A 16,565-nucleotide genomic window follows, 5' to 3' on the forward strand; every position below is an offset into this window, starting at 1 on the left:
GTATATATTCTGCAGATTATCCCATCACTGACCTCTAGAGATCTGCAGAACATTGCTCTGTCCCTCCCCTCCTGACAGATACATATTGTATATATTCTGCAGATTATCCCATCACTGACCTCTCTAGAGATCTGCAGAACATTGCTCTGCTCCTCCCCCTCCTGACAGATACATATTGTATATATTCTGCAGATTATCCCATCACTGACCTCTCTAGAGATCCGCAGAACATTGCTCTGCCCATCCCCTCCTGACAGATACATATTGGATATATTCTGCAGATTATCCCATTACTGGCCTCTCTAGAGATCTGCAGAACATTGCTCTGCCCCTCCCCTCCCCTCCTGACAGATACATATTGTATATATTCTGCAGATTATCCCATCACTGACCTCTCTAGAGATCTGGAGAACATCTCTCTGCCCCTCCCCTCCTGACAGAAACATATTGTATATATTCTGCAGATTATCCCATCACTGACCTCTCTAGAAATCTGCAGAACATTGCTCTGCCCCTCCCCCTCCTGACAGATACATATTGTATATATTCTGCAGATTATCCCATCACTGACCTCTCTAGAGATCTGCAGAACATTGCTCTGCCCCTCCCCCTCCTGACAGATACATATTGTATATATTCTGCAGATTATCCCATCACTGGCCTCTCTAGAGATCTGCAGAACATTGCTCTGTCCCTCCCCCTCCTGACAGATACATATTGTATATATTCTGCAGATTATCCCATCACTGACCTCTCTAGAGATCTGCAGAACATTGCTCTGCCCCTCCCCTTCTGACAGATACATATTGTATATATTCTGCAGATTATCCCACCACTGCCCTCTCTAGAGATCTGCAGAACATTGCTCTGTCCCTCCCCTCCTGACAGATACATATTGTATATATTCTGCAGATTATCCCATCACTGACCTCTCTAGAGATCTGCAGAACATTGCTCTGTCCCTCCCCTCCTGACAGATACATATTGTATATATTCTGCAGATTATCCCATCACTGGCCTCTCTAGAGATCTGCAGAACATTTCTCTGTCCCTCCCCCCTCCTGACAGATACATATTATATATACTCTGCAGATTATCCCATTACTGACCTCTCTAGAGATCTGCAGACCATTGCTCTGTCCCTCCCCCCTCCTGACAGATACATATTGTATATATTCTGCAGATTATCCCATCACTGGCGTCTCTAGAGATCTGCAGAACATTGCTCAGTCCATCCCCTCCTGACAGATACATATTATATATATTCTGCAGATTATCCCATCACTGACCTCTCTAGAGATCTGCAGAACATTGCTCTGCCCCCTCCCTCCTGACAGATCCATTTTGTATATATTCTGCAGATTATCCCATCACTGCCCTCTCTAGAGATCTGCAGAACATTGCTCTGCTCCTCCCCCTCCTGACAGATACCTATTGTATATATTCTGCAGATTATCCCATTACTGACCCCTCTCTAGAGATCTGCAGAACATTGCTCTGTCCCTCCCCTCCTGACAGATACATATTGTATATATTCTGCAGATTACCCCAATACTGACCTCTCTAGAGATCTGCAGAACATTGCTCTGCCCCTCCCCTCCTGACAGATACATATTGTATATATTCTGCAGATTATCCCATCACTGACCTCTCTAGAGATCTGCAGAACATTGCTCTGCTCCTCCCCCTCCTGACAGATACATATTGTATATATTCTGCAGAGTTTAGCCTTGCTAATGCCCCCTCATCTCACCACTGTAATTTGATCTCTCAGCAGTCAACTCAGGAATCTCCTCTGTCGTGTCAGAGCAACTAATTTGTAAACACAGAATGTTAACAATATGTCTGTTTCCAGAAAAGCAGGAAGTAGACAAACTGCAGATTTATTGCAGGATTTGTATCAGCTGTAACAAAGAAATGTTTTTCTTTAAAGGTTATTATGCTGTTGCTTGTCTTTTAGAGCAGAGAGGGAGTTCTTAGATCAGGTCCGCAGGGGCGGCCTTAGGGTCCTTTCACACTTAATCAGTTGCTCTCAGTTAAAACTGAAAGAAAATTGATTTTCAAAGTAAGTCCCATGTTTTCCTACGGCATCTTTCACACTTAACGCGTTTTAACTGAAATATTCTTCCCAATGCACTACTACGGAAAAAAACGCTTACCAACGCGCACTAACGCGTACTAACGCACACTAACTCATAGCAACTGATTAAGTGTAAACAGGGCCTTAGAGTATGCCGGGCCTGGGGCGAGTGTCATATGCAGGGCCTAGAGACACAGATATCCTGTGGAAACGCATGCACACAGTGAAAACACACACTCTGTATATGTTAGATAGGTAGGTAACAGCGCCTCCTGCCATGACATGTGATCATGTCATCACAGGGGGCGCTGTTACCAACACGACGGATGCCAGGGAAGTAAGGAGATAGAGGCTGCAGGGGATCGGCGTAAAGAAGGTGAGTTGTAACTACTATGCCTGCTCCCCGCGCCGCAGAGGGTGCGGGGCCTTCTTCAGATGCGGGGCCCTGGGCGATTGCCCCACTTGCCCCCCCAAAGGCCGCCTCTGAGGTCCGCTTTAAAGGCCCGTACTCACGCTCAACCAAACCCCCTGTCGTCTGATTTTGGTCTGTTAGATGACAGTCAGGCATGTGTACGCGTGGCAAACGACTAAGCGAGCGACTGATAACAGACAGTTTGGCTGATCCATCCGGCAGATCAACTCACACGACGGTTGGGCTGATATGGTGCAGTTGGCGACGTGTATGACGTAGTTTAAACAATGTACTTGTCAGTGGTGTAGCAATAGTGGATGCAGAGTTTGCGACCGCACCAGGGCCCTTGAGCCAGAGGGGCCCCAAGAGGCCTTCTCTCACCTGCAGAATTAGCTTATTATTGGTCCTGTGCTTGTAATGATCACTTCTATAGATGCTGTGAATAGTGGTAATCATTAACAATCAGTTCCCCATCCCCTCCTTGTACCTCTGACACTGTGGTTGTCATTGGCAGGTTTTGGTGCGCAGTATCATTTGTTATGTATAGAGTGCTTGGGGGAGCCCAATATAAAACTTGCACCGGGGCCAATAGCTCCTTAGCTACGCCACTGGTAGTTGTTTTGAATGTGGCCATGTCATGCAGTCCGTCATTTTGCTTGCGCACGCAGTATGTTAATAAGTTTGTCTTTCAGTTGATTGGTGCACAGAAAATACAAGTCGTGTAAACGTTTTGTTGCATGGTTGGTTATGTCATGGTGTTGGTCTTGCACTTTGTTGGACGTTTGTATGTACCTTAAGAGGTAATGGAGAGATATATAGATGTTGGTGGTGGTTGGTTGGATGGATTTATGGCTAGGTGAATGGGAGGATGTTTGAACTGAGTGTTTGCATAGATGGGATGATGGTTGGCTGGATGGGTGGTTGGATGTTTAGCCAGATTAGTGGATGGGGGCGGTTGGATGGGTGGTCGGATAGATGGGATGGTGGATGAATGAACACTTGGATGAGTGGATGGATATGATTGAGTGAGGGTCTTTAAAGCGGACCTCAGAGGTGGCCTTTGGGGGGGCAAGTGGGGCAATCGCCCAAGGCCCCGCACCTGAAGAAGGCACCCGCACCCTCTGTGGCATGGGGGTGGTTGGATCAGTGGTTAGACAGACTGATCTAACGGTTGGTTACTTTCGAGGTAATGATGACATAAATTTTGCTCTTCTGTTCCGGAAGGTGGAAAACAGAAGTGAGTGTCTGTTACTGTCTGTTGCTTCATGCAGATCGTTGTGTAAGTTTCCTTGTACATCCCGATCTCTCACCATCCTCAGAAGTTCTGTGTAAGGGACAGGATGTGTCACTGATGCCTCACTGTGATGTCACCTTGCTGCTCACACAGCTATCAGCACTGCCTCTCACTCATTGCACTGGAGTGGTATTCATATTCCCATCAATCTCGATGTGTGACAGATGGGGAGGGATTTTCTGAGGTTCCTGAGTGATAAGAACACCTGGACAGGAAATTAGATAGACTATCTGCTATTAAAGAGGAACTGTAGTGAAAATAACATAATGAATACAATGGTTTTGTTTTTGTTTTTTTAACAATAATCATTTACAAATAACTTAGTGTTTGCCCAAATCTTTCCACAACCCGATTTACATTACGAAACTTATCACAAGCGGCAACATCTCTACTGCTGTCAAGTGATCTCTGCAGAATGTTTGATACTGATAGTAAACTAGGTGTGCGGATCTCTGCTGCCTCCAGTATGTACAGTATAAGCTGTTACTCTGTGCCTGTTCTGATAGTAAACTAGCTGCAGTGTGTGCCAATCTCTGCTGCCTCCAGTATGTACATTATAAGCTGTTACTCTGTGCCTGTTCTGATAGTAAACTAGCTGTAGTGTGTGCTGATCTCTGCTACCTCCAGTATGTACAGTATAAGCTGTTAATCTATGCCTGTATAGATAGTAAACTGACTGCAGCGTGTGTTGATCTCAGCTACCACCAGGATGTACAGTATAAGCTGTTATTCTGTTCCTGTACTGATAGTAAACTAGCTGCAGTGTGTGCTGATCTCTGCTACCTCTAGTATGTACAGTATAAGCTGTTACTCTGTTCCTGTACTGATAGTAAACTAGCTGCAGTGTGTGCTGATCTCTGCTATGTCCAATATGTACAGTATAAGCTGTTACTCTGTGCCTCTACTGGTAGTAAACTAAATGCAGTGTGTGCTGATTTCTGCTACATCCAGTTTTTACAGTATAAGCTGTTACTCTGTGCCTATTCTGGTAGTAAACTAGCTGCAGTGTGTGTTAGTATTTGCTAACCCCAGTATGTACAGTATAAGCTGTTAATATATGCCTGTATAGATAGTAAACTGACTGCAGCGTGTATTGATCTCAGCTACCTCCAGGATGTACAGTATAAACTGTTACTCTGTGCCTGTTCTGATAGTAAACTAGCTGCAGTGTGTGCTGATCTCTGCTGCTTCCAGTATGTACAGTATAAACAGTTACTCTGTGCCTGTACTGATAGTAAACTAGCTGCAGCATGTGCTGATCTCTGCTACCCCCAGTATGTACAGTATAAGCTGTTACTCTGTTCCTGTACTGATAGTAAACTAGCTGCAGTGTGTGCTGATCTCTGCTACCTCCAGTATGTACAGTATAAGCTGTTACTCTTTTACTGTACTGATAGTAAACTACCTGCAGTGTGTGCTGATCTCTGCTACCCCCAGTATGTACAGTATAAGCTGTTACTCTGTTCCTGTACTGATAGTAAACTAGCTGCAGTGTGTGCTGATCTCTGCTATGTCCAATATGTACAGTATAAGCTGTTACTCTGTGCCTCTACTGGTAGTAAACTAAATGCAGTGTGTGCTGATCTCTGCTACATCCAGTTATTACAGTATAAGCTGTTACTCTGTGCCTATTCTGGTAGTAAACTAGCTGCAGTGTGTGTTAGTATTTTCTAACCCCAATATGTACAGTATAAGCTGTTACTCTGAACCTGAATTGATAGTAAAGTAGCTGCAATGTGTGCTGATCTCTGCTACCTCCAGTATGTACAGTATAAGCTGTTAATTTATGCCTGTATAGATAGTAAACTAACTGCAGTGTGTGTTGGATCTCAGCTACCTCCAGGATGTACAGTATAATCTGTTACTCTGTGCCTATTCTGGTAGTAAACTAGCTGCAGTGTGTGTTAGTCTCTGCCTGTATAGATAGTAAACTAGCTGTAGTGTGTGCTGATCTCTGCTACCTCCAGTATGTACAGTATAAGCTGTTACTCTGTTCCTGTAGTGATAGTAAAGTATCTGCAGTGTGTGCTGATCTCTGCTACCCCCAGTATGTACAGTATAAGCTGTCTCACTGTGCCTATTCTGGTAGTAAACTAGCTGCAGTGTGTGTTAGTTTCTGCTAACCCCAGTATGTGCAGTATAAGCTGTTACTCTTAGCCTAAACTGATAGTAAACTAGCTGTGGTATGTGCTGATCTCTGCTACCTCCAGGATGTACAATATAAGCTGTTACTCTGAACCTGAATTTATAGTAAAGTAGCTGCAGTGTGTGCTGATCTCTGCTGCCTCCAGAATATACAGTATAAGCTGCTACTCTGTTCCTGTAGTGATAGTAAAGTAGCTGCAGTGTGTGCTGTTCTCTGCTATCCCCTAGTATGTACAGTAAGCTGTTATGCTGGGCATACACGGTCAGATTCTGCTTAGCGATCGAGCCGCTGATCGATAAGATCTATTGATAAGATCCAACCTGTCCGATACCCCGCCGGATCGATACTGCGCTCGATACCGGCGGGGAGAACAATGGGAGGAAACGAAGCGCTGATTAGCAGCACAAGCTCCGGACGAGTGGTGACGCGCCGGCATCGATCCGCTGGCTCGATACCAATGCATAAACTTACCGTGTATGCCCAGCATTAGTCTCTGCTAACCCCAGTATGTACAGTATAAGCTGTTACTCTGTGCCGGTACTGACAGTAAACTAGCTGCAGCGTGTGCTGATATCTGCTACCTCTACTATGTACAGTATAAGCTGTTACTCTGTGCCTGTACTGGTAGTAAACTAAATGCAGTGTGTGCTGTTCTCTGCTACCTCCAGTATGTACAGTATAAGCTGTTACTCTGTGCCTGTACTGATAGTAAACTAGCTGCAGTGTTTGCTGAATCTGATATCTGCTACCTCTACTATGTACAGTATAAGCTGTTACTCTGTGTCCATACTGGTAGTAAACTAAATGCAGTGTGTGCTGTTCTCTGCTACCTCCAGTATGTACAGTATAAGCTGTTACTCTGTGCCTGTACTGATAGTAAACTAGCTGGAATGTGCCCTCCTCTTTGATACCTCCAGTATATACAGTATGTCACATGGGCAGCCTAGATTACAGAGACATGAGAATGATTTGCATATTGCTACCACTATTCTGAAGTAGTGCATTTTGCATGTTTCTTTTTGCTCATGTGGTGGTTATACTGGCAAATTACTTCAGTTTTTAGGGAAGTGGAATTGAGTCTTAGTACCTGTTGAAATGACTGTTGCGGTTCTCTCTCGCCGGACTGTTATAACTGGCGGTGAAATGTAGTGGTGAGATTTAGTGAGACGGAAGGGAAGCATTTAGCTGACCTTTGTGAGTGGCCTGTGGTGATCGCCAGCGAGAGGACGTTAATATTGCAGCGAGGAAGAGTCCGCCGGCGATTCATTAGTGAGGGGAAACCTTCTACATAAGTGCAGATAATTAGCCACCCCTCATTAGCAGCACATTGTGGCTCCCCAGTGGCATGGACTTACTGTTCTGGAAAATGTCTGTGCATGGGGGAGGGGGACACGAGAAGGGGGACATGAGCTGGGGACACAGGAGGAGGGGGACATGAGGTGGGGTACATGAGCTGGGGGAGGGGGACACAAGGTGGGGGACACAGGGGAGGGAGACACGAGCTGGGGACATGGGAGAGGGGACATGTGGTGGGGACACTGGGAAAGGGGGTACATGGCAGCCTCTGTGCCTCCCGCGTCTCTGCTGTATGGCAGCACCGTGCAGAGACTGAGAACAGGTTATTATTGTAGGAAGCAGCCTATAAATCTCCAGCAACTCACAGAGGCAGCAGAATCCACTTACAGCGCATTGTTGTGGCTGGAAAATATTGGTTATTACTGGGTCTGTAGGCTAAAAACTGCGTCCAGCAATTTCTTCTAGCTCTCTGGTGGAAAGATCTGTGTTTACCCGAATTCCCAGCCTAGCACATTGCAAGGGACTTCACCTCACTTTGCTGAATTCGATCTAAAACAGAGTGTTTTCTAAACCAGTATGCACAGGAACAGGAACTACAGCACAGAGCAATGATCAGACCTGATCTACATGTCCTGTGAGTAAAGCTAAAGCTGTCACACAGGGATGCAGAGATATCAGAGCTGGTGTACAGTGTACACAGTATACAGTATAGATAGAAACAGTAAGAGAGCACAGAGCAGTGATCAGACCTGATCTACAAGTCATGTGATTAAAGCTTTCACACAGGGATGCAGAGATAGCAGAGCTGGTGCTTTCACACAGGGATGCAGAGATAGCAGAGCTGGTGTATAGTGTACACAGTATAGACAGGAACAGGAAGGACAGCACGGAGCAATTATCAGACCTGATCTACAAGTCATGTGAGTAAAGCTGTTACACAGGGATGCAGAGGCATAAGGGCCCATTCACACTAGAGCGTTTTGCTGCGATTTCGGCACAACGCTCAAACGCTACCGCTTTTTAAAAGCGCTAGTGTAATAAAAGTCTATGGGCTCGTTCTTACATGGGTGATTTGCGCTAATTGCTGCAAATCGGCCAAAAACACAAACGCGTCGCCTGCACAATTTTCAGGCGATTTCCCAGCCAACGCGTTTCAGTGCTATAGAAGCACTAAACATGATCGCAGAAAAATCGCCACAGTGTTCAGTGATTTTTTTTCTGTGTGAAATCGCGGAAAAATCACTCCTGCAAAACGCCAGCAAAAATCGCCGCCGTTTTGCTAATGCAAGTGTGAATGGGCCCTTAGAGCTGGTGTACAGTGTACACAGTATAGACAGAAAAAGCAAAAAGAGCCCAGAGCAATGATCAGACCTGATGTACAGGTCATGTCAATGATCAGATCTGATATACAAGTCATGTGAGTAAAGCTGTCACACAGGGTTGGAGAGGCATTAGAGCTGGTGTACAGTGTACACAGTATAGACAGGAACAGGAAGGACAGGACTGAGCCATGGTCAGACCTGATCTACATTACATGAGTGAAGCTGTCACAAAGGTATACAGAGATATCAGAGCTGATGTACAGTGTACACAGTATACAGTACATACAGGAAGGACAGCATAGAGTAATGATCATACCTGATCTACAAAGAAGAGTAAAACTGTCACACAGAGATGCAGAGATTTCAGAGCTGGAATACACAGTATACGGTATAGACAGGAATAGGAAGGACAGCACAGAGCAATGATCAGACCTGATCTACAAATCATCTGGGTAAAGCTGTCACACAGAGATGCAGAGGTATCAGGGCTAGTGTACAGTGTATACAGCATTCAGACAGTCCCCTAACCCAAGTTTTATTCATTTATTTTATTTATTTAGTTACAATGTTTCGTGGATACAAACAAAGTTGTCTATATGTACAAAATATATACTACTGTTTTTGTTATTTTATATTGTTGTTATGTGTTACAGTATTGTACAGTAATCTATTCACACTGAGTCCTTGTGAGCTGCATGCAGCACTTTACAAGGAATATAAAATTCTTACACTAAAGCACACATCCCAACACGCGGCATCATGTCACCATTCGTATGTAAAGCAGGGGTAACGTGCGCGGTGTCTGGTAGCACGCAGCTACATTCTTACAATGGGATCAGATATTGTATGGAGGCAATGCGCACGTGTGAATGCGCCCATTGTGAGGACATTGCATTCTGTGGCTGTGTGGTTATAAGTTGCGTTATATCACACCACAACGTGCATAGTGTGAATGAGCCATGCGGCCTCACACGCCATCTCTAGCCAGCGGCGGTGTGTATCGCTAGGCAACACAGCATATATCTGCAGTTATTTTCTGAAAGGTCGGCACTGGTTTCATTTCCCGAATAGTAACTATTTATGTCTTGTTAGGATTCCTGTCTGGCTATTGGCTGGTCCTCTTCCTGCGATACTTTCTAAGTCAGAACAAATAAGCAGACCCTACGCTGGATATAGTGAAAAAGAGCAGAACAAAAGCATAAAACAAAGCCAAACATAAACAGGTGAGAAAGGCTAGAGCTAGAGCAGCACAAAAGCACAAAACAATGCTAAACATAAACAGGAGAGAAAAGCTAGAGCAGCACAAAAGCATAAAACAACGCTAAACATAAACAGGAGAGAAAAGCTAGAGGAACACAAAAGCATAAAACAATGCTAAGCAAAAACAGGAGAGAAAAGCTAGAGCAGCACAAAAGCATAAAACAATGCTAAACATAAACAGGAGAGAAAAGCTAGAGAAGCACAAAAGCATAAAACAATGCTAAACAAAAACAGCAGGGAAAAGCTAGAGCAGCACAAAAGCATAAAACATTGCTAAACATAAACAGGAGGGAAAAGCTAGAGCAGCACAAAAGCATAAAACAATGCTAAACATAAACAGGAGAGAAAAGCTAGAGCAACACAAAAGCACAAAACAATGCTAAACATAAACAGGAGAGAAGCTAGAGCAGCACAAAAGCATAAAACAATGCTAAACATAAACAGGAGAGAAAAGCTAGAGCAACACAAAAGCATAAAACAATGCTAAACATAAACAGGAAGGAAAAGCTAGAGCAACACAAAAGCATAAAACAATGCTAAACAAAAACAGGAGAGAAAAGCTAGAGCAACACAAAAGCATAAAACAATGCTAAACATAAACAGGAGAGAAAAGCTAGAGCAACACAAAAGCATAAAACAATGCTAAACATAAACAGGAGGGAAAAGCTAGAGCAACACAAAAGCATAAAACAATGCTAAACATAAACAGGAGAGAAAAGCTAGAGCAACACAAAAGCATAAAACAATGCTAAACATAAACAGGAGGGAAAAGCTAGAGCAACACAAAAGCATAAAACATTGCTAAACATAAACAGGAGGGAAAAGCTAGAGCAGCACAGAAGCATAAAACAATGCTAAACATAAACAGGAGAGAAACGCTAGAGCAACACAAAAGCATAAAACAATGCTAAACATAAACAGGAGGGAAAAGCTAGAGCAACACAAAAGCATAAAACAATGCTAAACATAAACAGGAGAGAAACGCTAGAGAAACACAAAAGCATAAAACAATGCTAAACATAAACAGGAAGGAAAAGCTAGAGGAACACAAAAGCACAAAACAATGCTAAACACAAACAGGAGGGAAAAGCTAGAGCAGCACAAAGCATAAAACAATGCTAAACATAAACAGGAGAGAAAAGCTAGAGCAACACAAAAGCACAAAACAATGCTAAACAAAAACAGGAGAGAAAAGCTAGAGCAGCACAAAGCATAAAACAATGCTAAACATAAACAGGAAGGAAAAGCTAGAGCAACACAAAAGCATAAAACAACGCTAAACATAAACAGGAGAGAAAAGCTAGAGCAGCACAAAAGAATAAAACAATGCTAAACATAAACAGGAGAGAAAAGATAGAGCAGCACAAAGCATAAAACAATGCTAAACATAAACAGGAGGGAAAAGCTAGAGCAGCACAAAGCATAAAACAATGCTAAACATAAACAGGAGGGAAAAGCTAGAGCAACACAAAAGCACAAAACAATGCTAAACAAAAACAGGAGAGAAAAGCTAGAGCAGCACAAAGCATAAAACAATGCTAAACATAAACAGGAAGGAAAAGCTAGAGCAACACAAAAGCATAAAACAACGCTAAACATAAACAGGAGAGAAAAGCTAGAGCAGCACAAAAGAATAAAACAATGCTAAACATAAACAGGAGAGAAAAGATAGAGCAGCACAAAGCATAAAACAATGCTAAACATAAACAGGAGGGAAAAGCTAGAGCAGCACAAAGCATAAAACAATGCTAAACATAAACAGGAGGGAAAAGCTAGAGCAACACAAAAGCACAAAACAATGCTAAACAAAAACAGGAGAGAAAAGCTAGAGCAGCACAAAGCATAAAACAATGCTAAACATAAACAGGAGGGAAAAGCTAGAGCAGCACAAAGCATAAAACAATGCTAAACATAAACAGGAGAGAAAAGCTAGAGCAGTACAAAAGCATAAAACAATGCTAAACATAAACAGGAGGGAAAAGCTAGAGCAACACAAAGCATGAAACAATGCTAAACATAAACAGGAGAGAAAAGCTAGAGCAGTACAAAAGCATAAAACATTGCTAAACATAAACAGGAGGGAAAAACTAGAGCAACACAAAAGCATAAAACAATGCTAAACATAAACAGGAGAGAAAAGCTAGAGCAGCACAAAGCATAAAACAATGCTAAACATAAACAGGAGATTACTGCTTGATATGCCAAACCGATCAATCCTTCCCCAATTGGGAGACAGTGATTAATTATAGCACCAAATGACACACTATCTCTATACATTCCAGCAGAGATCGGCTGAACAACAAACGTTTTTCTGATGAAGAGCAGGAATAAATCATGTTGCTGGACCCCATTTTATCTACACACATTATGCCCGCATTACATATGGATTGCGGTGAGGTACATGCGTTGCAACATGCACAATGGATTCAGCGTGAACTTAATGGAAACCTGAGATCAAATTTACTAAAGCATTTATACAGTAGCAGTAAAAGGTATGTGAACCCTTTGGAATTACATGGATTTCTGCACAAATTGGTCATAAAATGTGATCTCATCTTCATTTAAGTCATAACAATAGACAATCAATGAATGTTCCACAGCAGTACTAGCAAAATATTCTGTGGACAGATGAAACCAAAGTTGAGTTGTTTGGAAGAAGCACACAACACTGCGTGTGGAGAAAATGAGGAGCAACACACCAACTTAAAAACCTCATCCCAACTGTGAAGTATGGTGGCGGGGGCATCACGGTTTGGGGCTGCTTTGCTGCATCAGAGCCTGGACAGATTGCTATCTTCCAAGGAAAAATGAATTCCCAAGTTTATCAAGACATTTTGCAGGAGAACTTAAAGGAATACTGTAGGGGGGTCAGGGGAAAATGAGTTAAACTTACCCGGGGATTCTAATGGTCCCCCACAGACATCCTGTGCCCATGCAGCCACTCACCGATGCTCCGGCCCCACCTCTGGTTCACTTCTGGAATTTCAGACTGAAAACCACTGCGCCTGCATTGCTGTGTCCTCGCTCCCGCGGATGTCACCAGGAGCGTAATGCACAGGCACAGACCATACTGGGCCTGTATGCTCCTGGTGACTGGGTCTCGGCTGGGGGGGGCGCTCTATCGTGGCGGGTAGCGGCGGATCGGCGGCGATCGGGTGAGGCACGCAGCAAGCAAAGTGCTTTTTGCCAGCGGGGCCTGAGCGGACACCTCCGGCGTCTCTGGACAAGCACAGCTCGTCCAGAACGCTAGGGAGGTTAATGCCATCTGTCCACCAGCTGAATCTCAGCAGAAGATGGGTGTTACAGCAGGACAACGACCCAAAGCATAAAAGTAAATCACCAACAGAATGGCTTAGGGCCCGTTTCCACTATTGCGTTGCGGAATCGCCGGCGAATCACCGCAGGCAAATCGCATTGCGTTTTTTGCCGCGATTTCGCATAGGTTAGGGTGATGCGATTTTAACCATGTCACTGCCTGTGTGAATTAACATGGGTACCTATGCGAAATCGCATGCGAATTCGCGGCAAAAAACGCATGGGGAAAACGCATGCGATTTCCCTATTAAATACATTGCGTGCGATTCGCCTGCATTCCACACGCAGGCGAATTCTGAGGGCTGTGCTGTGCAGAAAAATCCTGCACAGAAAAACGCACAGCAAAACTAACAAGTGGAAACAGGCCCATCCACTTGCATCGGCTGTGCGAATCTGCATGCGGGCAACGCATGCGGATTCGCGATAGTGGAAACGGGCCCTTAAAGAGAACCAGAGCTGAAGAAGGTAAAAGATTTTATACATACCTGGGGCTTTCTCCAGCCCCATAAGCATGGATCGCTCCCACGCCGCCGTCCTCCGCTTCCTCTATCCGCCGGCACCGGGTCCCGTACTTTCGGCCAGTCGGCGGAAGCACGCGGCCAATTTTCCGCATCACTGGTGCTCTCTCCTTATCCTTACACCTGCGGTGCCTTACTGCGCAGCCACATGCGTAAGTGTATGGAGGGAGCCCCTGTGTATGCGGACAATTGGTCGCGTCCGCCGGAAGTGACGGGACCCGGTACCGGCGATAGAGGAAGCGGATGATTGCGGCGTGGGAGCGGTCTGGGCTTATGGGGCTGGAGGAAGCCCCAGGTATGTATGAAATCTTTTTATTTTTTTACTGTCCTTCCTCTCTAGTTCCCTTTAAACAGAAGAAAATACGCCTTCTGGAGTGGCCCAGTCAGAGTCCTGACTCCTTACCTCAACCGATTGAGATGCTGTGGCGTGACCTCAAGAAAGCAATTTACACCAGACATCCCAAGAATATTGCTGAACTGAAACAGTTCAGTAAAGAGGAATGGTCAAGAAATATTCCTGACCGCTGTGTACATTTGATCTTCCCACTACGGGAAACATTTGATTGAAGTTGAAAACGTTGCTAGAAATTGCAGGAATAAGTATGAAGGCACCCTTAAAGCGGAATATAACCCTGCATTTCAACTTTGCTCTAAAACATTATTTACAGTATATTATATGCAACCAGCATTTTTTTTTTTACTAGACCAGCATTGGAAGGGTTACACAGGGCTTTAAAGTTTCTGGAGATTTCTGCAGACGCATCCGAAGCTGGCATAGATACATTTTGTTTACATAAATGTATCTAAGTGTTGAATGTGACTCACTCTCTCTGACTGAGAAGGAGTTGGAGGACAGCCAAAGAGTGTGTAACATTTATCAATAGATACATATAACTAAATAGAATGTAACAATCTGAACTTCTGCATACCTCTCCACGGAACTTTAAACCTCTGTGTTTAACCCTTCCAATGCTGGTCTAGTAAAAAAAAAAAATGCTTTTTGCATATAATATGCTGTAAATAATATTTTAGAGCAAAGTTGAAATGCAGGGTTATATTCCGCTTTAAAGCACAATATATGGAGGCTGCCAATTTTCTTTTCTTTTAAACACTTAAGTACCAGCGGTCTCTAGGCACTTAAGGGCCAGAGACCGCTGGTCCAATCCCGACGGAATCCCGAAGAATTGCCGCACATACCCGCCGCTACTGCCGTCACCGCCGCTCGCCGGGACCCCCAGGACATAGACTCTGCCGTCTCTATGACGGCAGAGTCATGTGAGCCGGTCAGGAGCTGCTTTCATTGGCTCCTGACCGTCTCTATCAATGTAAGCCAATGGGAGTTGCTTACATTGAAAGACAGGGCCAGGAGCCAATGAAATCGGCCCCTGACCGGCTCACATGACTCTGCTGTCATAGAGACAGGCAGAACCTGTGAGATGTGGCGAGAATCGTCGGGTTTTAGCGGCGCGATCGTCGGGGAGCAGCGGAAACAGCGGATGCTTGCTGCTGACAGTGATTGAGATCTACGCCCTGCCAGCCAGGAGCCCACCAATACAAGGCGTAGATCTCAATCACTGCGGTCCTTAACTAGTTAAACAATGCTCATTGCCTGGCTGTCCTGCTGATCCTCTTCCTCTAATACTTTTAGCCATAACCCCTGAACAAGCATGCAGCAGATCAGGTGTTTCTGACTGGATTAGCTGCATGCTTGTTTCCGGTGTATGATTCAGACACCACTGCAGCCAAAGAGATCAGCAGGAGCCAGGCAACTGGTATTGTTTAAAATGGAAATAAATATGGCAGTCTCCATATCCCTCCCAGGTCAGGATCCCTTTAAGTTTCTTACTAAATTGTAACCACTATTATGTGTCCCGTATGGGAACTGGAGTTGCAAACAGGCCCGGATTTACATCGCAGGAGCCTATAGGCACAGATGTCCTGGCACCCTAGACTCCGCCCTCCATGAACCTACAAACCCCCCACCGAACCACACCACAAGTATGCTGCCCCAGCTGTCACTTCTCACTTACTTCCCTTGCCCGTCATAGGTAGCTACAGGGGCCCCTTAGCATTAGGTAGCCAGACTCTGCATAGGGAAGGAGGGAGGCACTAGGGGAGGGGATTGAGCCGCCTTTCCATCTTCAGGCGCCTGTAGGCACGTGCCTATAGTGCCTTATGGTAAATCCGGCCCTGGTTGCAAAATATATTAGGTCATTTTTGCCTGTGTCCTCCTTTTTAGCTGAATCCATCTGGTCAGTCTATACGTGAATGCATAATAATGATAATAACAGTAATAATAAATGGACCACTTTTGTAAAAAAATAAAATAAAATTTAGAATACATAAAAACACAAAAGTAAAAAGCTCATTTCACCCAGAGTACAATGTGCTATAAATTACTACAGAACTGACAGGATTTGGACTAGTCCATCTACTCATGGGGGATTATCGATGTTTACTTTATCTTCAAGACAACTCAGTGAAGGGCAGTTGGTCAGTCCAACTGCTAGAATGGTGTGCAAAGATGTAGAGTGAGATGGCCTGCATCTTTATATAGATCCTTTCCAGGGAGTGATTTTGTAAATAGTAAATTAAATAAATACTGAGAATCCACCACGAAGAGATGGACTAGTCAAAAACCTGTCAGTTCTGTCAGATTTCTACTACCTACTGTACGTGACAGAAACATAGGAGAAAAGTAATTTATAGCTCATTTTACAACATAATTCGTATTTGTATGTGTTTACATGTATTTCAAAGGACAACTGAAGTAAAAGGTATACGGAGGCTGCCATATTTATTTCCTTTTAAAGAATACCAGTTGCCTGGCAGCAGTGCTGATCTATTTGGCTGCAGCAGTGTCTGAATCACACCAGAAACAAGCATGCAGCTAATCTTGTCAGATCTGACAATAATGTCAGA

The 16,565-nt window shown here is 44.2% G+C and overlaps 1 protein-coding gene across 5 annotated transcripts in view; it reads left to right on the forward strand.

Moving 5' to 3' along the window:
* The window catches only part of RAP1GAP (RAP1 GTPase activating protein), a 339,663-nt gene that overhangs the window by 55,107 nt on the left and 267,991 nt on the right, over positions 1-16,565 (forward strand). The window lies entirely within an intron of this gene.

Source organism: Hyperolius riggenbachi, chromosome 6 (assembly GCF_040937935.1).
Source record: "Hyperolius riggenbachi isolate aHypRig1 chromosome 6, aHypRig1.pri, whole genome shotgun sequence".
Taxonomy (NCBI): Eukaryota; Metazoa; Chordata; class Amphibia; order Anura; family Hyperoliidae; genus Hyperolius; species Hyperolius riggenbachi.